The following is a 7134-nucleotide window of genomic DNA, read 5'->3' as shown; positions in this document are numbered from 1 at the left end:
GTTCACTTTTACTAGCAAACCAATGATGGAATGGAGTGTGTAGAGAAACCAACGTAAATGTAAAATTCTTTAAATTCTCAACATTATTTAATCTGAACTTTGAAAGACACTTTCAAAAGTACCCACATCAGTATCAATGTCTCCTAAAAACAACAGGTATTATGAAGCACTCCCAGACCCTTAAGTACCCTAGTTCCATGAAAAAGAGTCTTAAGTAAACAGTTCTTGAATTTCTGTAAAAGGTAGAAAGAGTTTGAAAGGAAATTGCTGATTGGTGCAAAAGAAGTCATTTATTGACAAAATAATACACAATTCAGAGAATAAAAGCATCTGGGATGACATAAAAAGGAAACAGACAGAGACAAACGAAGATTAATAACATACTGTTAAAAACTAAATTTCACTCGAACAACTCATGAAGGCCCAACGGCACCGACCGACCGCCGTGTCATCCTCAACCCAAAGGCGTCACTAGATGCGGATACAGAGGGGCATGTGGCTCTCGAGGCCATATGTCAGGTTACGAGACCGAAGCCCCTACTTCTCAGTCAAGTAGCTTCTCAGTTTGCCTCACAAGGACTGAGCGCAACCCGCTTGCCACCAGCTCTCGGTAGACTGGATGGTCACCAATCCAAGCGCTAGCCCAGCCCGACATTGCTTAACGTCAGTGATCTGACGGGAACATGTGTCACCCACTGTGTCTAGGGAGGAGGATAGAGCAATAAATGATCGACATCAGCTAGTGAACATTGAGCGAGTATTGCAGAAAATCTGCAGCAAAAATCTCAAAAATAAATATAGTGCCTGTATACAATTATGCACTAAGTACAATGATTTTGCTACCTTCCACCGGGAATGAAGTCAGTAAACTTGCACAAAAATAAAAAATAAAAAGTCAATATGTTTAAGTGAAGTACCCATGTGTATACTGAAACAATGCCCACAGAGTATACAGGCTCCCTTGCCAAACATAATACATAATAAACCAATCCTTCGCATCAGGGAAATATGCAGAGCTTTTAAAACAGGTAACAGTTGTATCTCTGCTAAAGGAAGATGATGCAAAAGACAGAAAATTAGTGGCAAATTTCCCTGTTGTCACCATTCTCAAAAATAGTATAATCAGTCATGACAGGCAGGTTAATGAGTTACTTGAATAAATGCAACCTTTTAAGTGAATCACAATTTTGTTTCTGAAGTGGCAGAAGTTGGGAATCAACTGTAGTAGAATTTACAAATGTAGTACTTGATGGTCTCGAAAAAGAGTGTCAAAGACATATTTTTTGATCTTTCTAAGGCTTTTGATACTGCTGAGCATAAGATTCTACCAAATAAGCTAGAAGCATTAGGAATAAGGGGGGGAGGGGTAGCTAATGACTGGTTCTGATCACACCTAGCACATAAGGCACAAAGAGCAGAGGCAACAAATGCCTCAAATAAGTCTACAGTTTTAGTAAAATATTTATCATACCCAAAATACACTAATGTAGGAGTCACTCAGAGTAGCATTTTAGGATCAATACTGTTCCTAATATACATCAGTGTCTCTCAAACTAGTGTTCGTCATAGGAAAAAAAATTAGCATTACTGATAACAGCAATGTTATAGTCACTAAGAAAACACGTGACCTCCTGGCAGAGAAAGCAAAGGAAACCCTCATGGAAGTTTACATTTGGTCAATGCACTTTAAAGTGACACTGAACACAAGGGAAACAAATGACATGAATTTCACTTTGAAGAGGGAAAATGACACTACTAAATTAAATGTAGGTAGCATCTCTATAGACAGAGTAACAAATGCAACATTTCTATGCATGAATATTAGTATTCGAGCTCCTTGTTAAAAATACTGGGGATTTGAATTGCACAATGTGAATACATATACTAAATAGTTGTAAACATCAAAAATAACATTCGTAATTACTGCACAAACAGCTCTGCCCATGAACATGGAACAAGATCTGTACAATAAATTACCAAATGAGACTAAAGAAATTACTAAAATAAACTTACTTAAAAACTCAGTTCTAAATTACCTGTTAAGACAGACACTTTGTACATTAAAGGATTACTTACACAACACAAATTAAGGCTATGATAAAAAAAGTAACACAAATAATAATAACGATAACATAACAACGAACATTCCACATAACACTTTCATACTATACCTTTTTCCTTCTTGTTATTCTTTTCTGGAAAAACTTACTCCAAAAGCTATACAACGTATAATACTGACATAGCATCCTATTTTTAATCTCAGCATCTCACTCTTTATATAGAGGCGCTGACTCAGTTTTTCGGGCTAGCAAATGGGAAGTTGCGATGCACAAAAAGGTCCTGACATCACCTGATAGTGTGTTCAGTGACTGGAATTGAGAAATGAATGAATGAAAAGTGTCACATTATCCTTTCATCATTAGTAAATAACTCATTTGTGAAACAGTATTGTACACTATGGGTAAAACGAATGAGATAGCACTGTTTTAAACAAAGTGGCCCTGTATTCGGAAGTGAGGAGGTTCTAGATTAGATTGGATTAGATTTACTTTCATTCCAATTGATCCGTAGTGAGGAGGTACTCCAGGATGTGGAATATCTCAGAAAAACAACAATACATGACAAATATTTACAACTAGAACAAATAAGCTAATGTACCATTCCACAGGTCCCAAGTGGAATGATCGTCATTTTTTAATGAACACTATATGAAAGTCATTTTACAAATGCTAATGCACTGAATTTAAAAAAGAATGTTTTTTATTTATTTATAAGGTAATAAACATGTAATACAACTACTGTAATACTTATTTACAATGAACACATTACTGCACTGAAATGGTGCAGAAGTTAAGATTGTACTTACACACGCGCACACACACACACACACACACACACACACACACACACACACACACGTTTTGAACACATTACTGCACTGAAATTGCGCAGAAGTTATATATATATCAGTTGGTTTTACTGAGAAATTCATCAATGGAGTAGAAGGAGTTGGCCACCAATAAATCCTTTAGGCTTCTCTTAAACTGAATTTCATTGGTTGTTAAGCTTTTTATGGCTGCTGGCAAGTTATTGAAAATGTGTGTTCCTGAATAATACACACCTTTTTGTACAAGACTAAGTGACTTTATATACTTGTGAAGATTATTCTTATTTCTAGTATTGGTTACATGAATTGAGCTGTTGGTTTGAAAAAGTGATATATTTTAATGACAAATTTCATTAAGGAATAAATATGTTGGGAAGCTGTAGTTAGTATCCCTAGTTCCATAAACAGGCTTCTGCAGGATGTTCTTGAGTTCACACCACATACAACTCTTACTGCACGTTTTTGCGCCCGGAAAATTTTAGCTTGGCTTGATGAATTACCCCAAAAAATAATCCCATATGACATTATGGATAGAAAGTAAGCATAGTATGCCAGCTTTTTCATTTTTATATCCCCTATGTATGACAAAATTCGCATTGCAAACAGAGATTTGTTAAGACGCTTCAGCAGTTCTGTGGTGTGCTCCTCCCAGTTGAATTTATTATCAAGCTGTAATCCCAAGAATTTAACACTGTCCACTTCTTCTATCTTCTTGTCATCGTATGTTAGACATATACTTGTGGGACACCCCTTACAAGTTCTGAACTGCATGTAGTGTGTTTTTTCAAAGTTTAGTGACAAAGAATTGGCTAGGAACCAGTGATTAATGTCCACAAATATTTTATTAGCTGATCTTTCTAAGACTATGCTTGATTTGCTATTTATTGCAACGTTTGTATCATCAGCAAACAAAATGAACTTGGCATCCGGTAATGTTACTGATGAAAGGTCATTGATATACACAAGAAAAAGTAAGGGCCCCAAAATGGAATCTTGTGGAACACCACATGTAATTAGTTCCCAGATGCATGATGCCTGATAGCTTGAAACATGTCTCTTTCCTAATAACACCCTTTGTTTCCTGCCAGAGATATAAGATTTGAACCATTTTGCAGCATTTCCTGTTACACTATAATACTCTAATTTACTTAAAAGGATATTGTGATTTACACATACAAATGCCTTTGACAGATCACAAAATATACCAGTTGCCTGCTATTTTTTTGTCTAATGAATTAAGCACATTTTCACTGTAAGCGTAGATAGCCTTCTCAATATCAGAACATTTTAGAAATCCGATCTGTGACTTTGACAGGATGTTATTTGAGATAAGATCGTTATAAAGCCGACTGTACATTACTTTTTCGAAAATTTTTGAGAATGCTGGCAACAGTGAAATTGGATGGAAATTTGATGCTATTTCTTTATCTCCCTTTATAAACAGCGGCTTAACATCAGCATATTTCAGCCATTCAGGAAATATTCCACTGATAAATGACGGGCTACACAGATAGCTTAATATGTTACTTACCTTAGAATCACATTCTTTAATTATCTTTGTTGATATTTCATTATACCCACTAGATGTTTTTGATTTTAAAGATTTTATGATGGACATTATTTCTGTTGGGGTAGTGAGGGTCAAATTCATATTATGGAAGTTGCTTGAAATTTCTGGTCTAAGGTATTCCATAGCAGCATCTACCGAACCTGACAACCCCGTCTTTTCGGTAACAGTTACAAAATCTTTATTAAAAAGTTCTGCATCACTATATACATCTGTCACCAATGTATCGTTTACTATTAATGCTATTTGTTCCTCTTCATGTCTGGTTCTAGCAGTCTCCTCCTTCACTATATCCCATATTGTCTTTATTTTGTTATCTTATATGACAGTCTTTAATATTCTGCAGTATTTCTTGCAATGTGCTATAGCATCAACATCAGAACTGTTTCGGATTGACAGATACAGTTTTCTTCTTGTTTTACATGTTACCCCTATACCTCGAGTAATCCATGGCTTTTTTGTAGACTTTGCTCTAACCTTGGTAAGTTATGGGGGAAAGCAGTGTTAGAATAAGGTAAGCACTTTATTAGCAAAAGTGTTATATTTTTCATTCATGCCATGAGCACTGTAAACATCAGTCCAGTGAATGTCTCTGAGGAGTGTCCTAAAATAATCAATTTTTGGCTTATTGATTACCCTCTTGAGCTCAGATTTAACAGATTTTATATCCTGTTCAGTATTAACACTTAACAGAAGGAGCTGCATGTCATGGTCTGAGAGGCCATTGACTATTGATTTTGTAATATAACTTTGCTCATTAGACTTTTCTATAAAGATATTATCAATGGCTGTTTGTGAGCAAGTTGTTACCCTAGTGGGGAACTTTACAGTGGGAATTAAGTTGAATGATAGTGTTATTAACTCAAATAAGTTCTTATTGGGAGAATCTTTAAGGATATTTACATTGAAATCACCAGCAACTGCTATTGCTTTGTTTTTGGTTGTTAAATGGGCCAGTACAGCTTCAAGGTGGTTTACAAACAGATTAAAGTTACCTGTAGGTGCTCGATATACGCTTAATATTATGAAGGATTTTTTTGTGAAATTCTAATTCTGTTGCACATTCTTCCATATGCTGTTCTAGGCAAAATTTATGAATGTCTATGTTCTTAAATTTATGACAGTTCCTAATGAATGTGGCAACTCCTCCTTTCTCCATTTCTGATCTACAAAAGTGAGATGATAACCTAAACCCTGTAACACTTAAAAGTTCTATACCAGTGGTCACATGATGTTCAGAGAGGCAGATTATGTCAGCTGGGTTTGAAGACTCTAATTCATCTATGCAGATAGTTAATTCATTAATTTTATTTCTCAGTCCTCGAATATTTTGATGCAATAAAGATAGCTGACATTTCACATTGACTGAGTTAAAATTTCGTAGAGTTATAATATCTGCTGACTGTTGAAAATTCTTAACCAATAGCTGTTTATGCTGATGTAATAAGCTGCAATTGTGTTTTTTTATTTCTTTCTGAAACTTAAGGTTTGTCTCAGTTCTAACCTCTCTTAAAATTTGCTTTCTTTCTGTCCTCCCTAACCTAAAAAAGGGTCTTCATCCAGCAAAAGGCAACGGCCTTACCGCAGTGGATACACCGGTTCCCGTGAGATCACCGAAGTTAAGCGCTGTCGGGCGTGGTCGGCACTTGGATGGGTGATCATCCAGCCGCCATGCGCTGTTGCCATTTTTCGGGGTGCACTCAGCCTCGTGATGCCAATGGAGGAGCTACTCGACCGAATAGTAGCGGGTCCGGTCAAATAAAACCATCATAATGACCGGGAGAGCGGTGTGCTGACCACACGCCCCTCCTATCCGCATCCTCCACTGAGGCTGATACGGCGGTCGGATGGTGCCGATGGGCCATTTGTTGCCTGAGGACAGAGTGTAATCCAGCAAAAAGTTGCCATTCAATTTACTATGACAATCTGGTATGTTGGTCTGGTGGCTGAGTTTGATAATCAGTTTGTCTGTCCTTAAGAGAGCATACGCCTTCTCTACGTCTAAGAAGACGCCAGTCACGGAGCATCTATGTTCAGGTTCACTTGTATGGACTGCACTTTTGCAGAGAGTTTCGACTGGAAGGTAAACTGTTGCGGTCTGATGAATCTGTCGTCTTCCAGATGGTCTTTTAGGAGTTGCAGAAGGACTTTTTCAAGGATTTTGTCGACAGTGAGTAGCAGGTTTATGGGCCAGTAGTTTTCCGGTAACGCCAGGTCTTTCCCACACTTTGGAATGGGAATCGTCTTACCGGTTTCCCCAACAGCCAGTAAATATTCTTTGGTAAGACAGCTGTTGATAATCTTGGTGAGTAGGACGATGGCTTTTTTTCGCAGGTGCTTAAACTCGGAATCAGCAAGTTGCTCTTTGTCCGGTACCGAGAAGCGGCTGTGTCGCTGATAGCATCCATTGAAAGTCTTCAATTAGCCATTGTACTCTTCTCTCTTTCTGTTCGTTCATCTCACCCTGGGAAGGCGTGTCCGACATCTAGTGTTCGTACACTGTTGCGAGCAACACAGGTTGTCCGAGCAGGTCGTGTATGAGACCATCAGCTGCTCGTATCTCCGCTGTGGTTGTTTTGGCTAGCGCAGGTTCAAAAATGGCTCTGAGCACTATCGGACTTAACATCTGAGGTCATCAGTCCCCTAGAACTTAGAACTACTAAAACCTAACTAACCTAAG

General features: G+C 37.6%; 1 pseudogene; it reads left to right on the top strand.

Annotated features, from left to right (window-relative positions):
• Positions 1-6022: 6022 nt before the first annotated feature.
• Positions 6023-6139, top strand: LOC126299858 (5S ribosomal RNA; annotated as a pseudogene).
• Positions 6140-7134: the final 995 nt, after the last annotated feature.

Source organism: Schistocerca gregaria, chromosome X (assembly GCF_023897955.1).
Source record: "Schistocerca gregaria isolate iqSchGreg1 chromosome X, iqSchGreg1.2, whole genome shotgun sequence".
In the NCBI taxonomy this organism is placed as follows: domain Eukaryota; kingdom Metazoa; phylum Arthropoda; class Insecta; order Orthoptera; family Acrididae; genus Schistocerca; species Schistocerca gregaria.
Note: the sequence above shows the minus strand (reverse complement) of the source record. Positions and strands in the feature narration are given on the sequence as shown.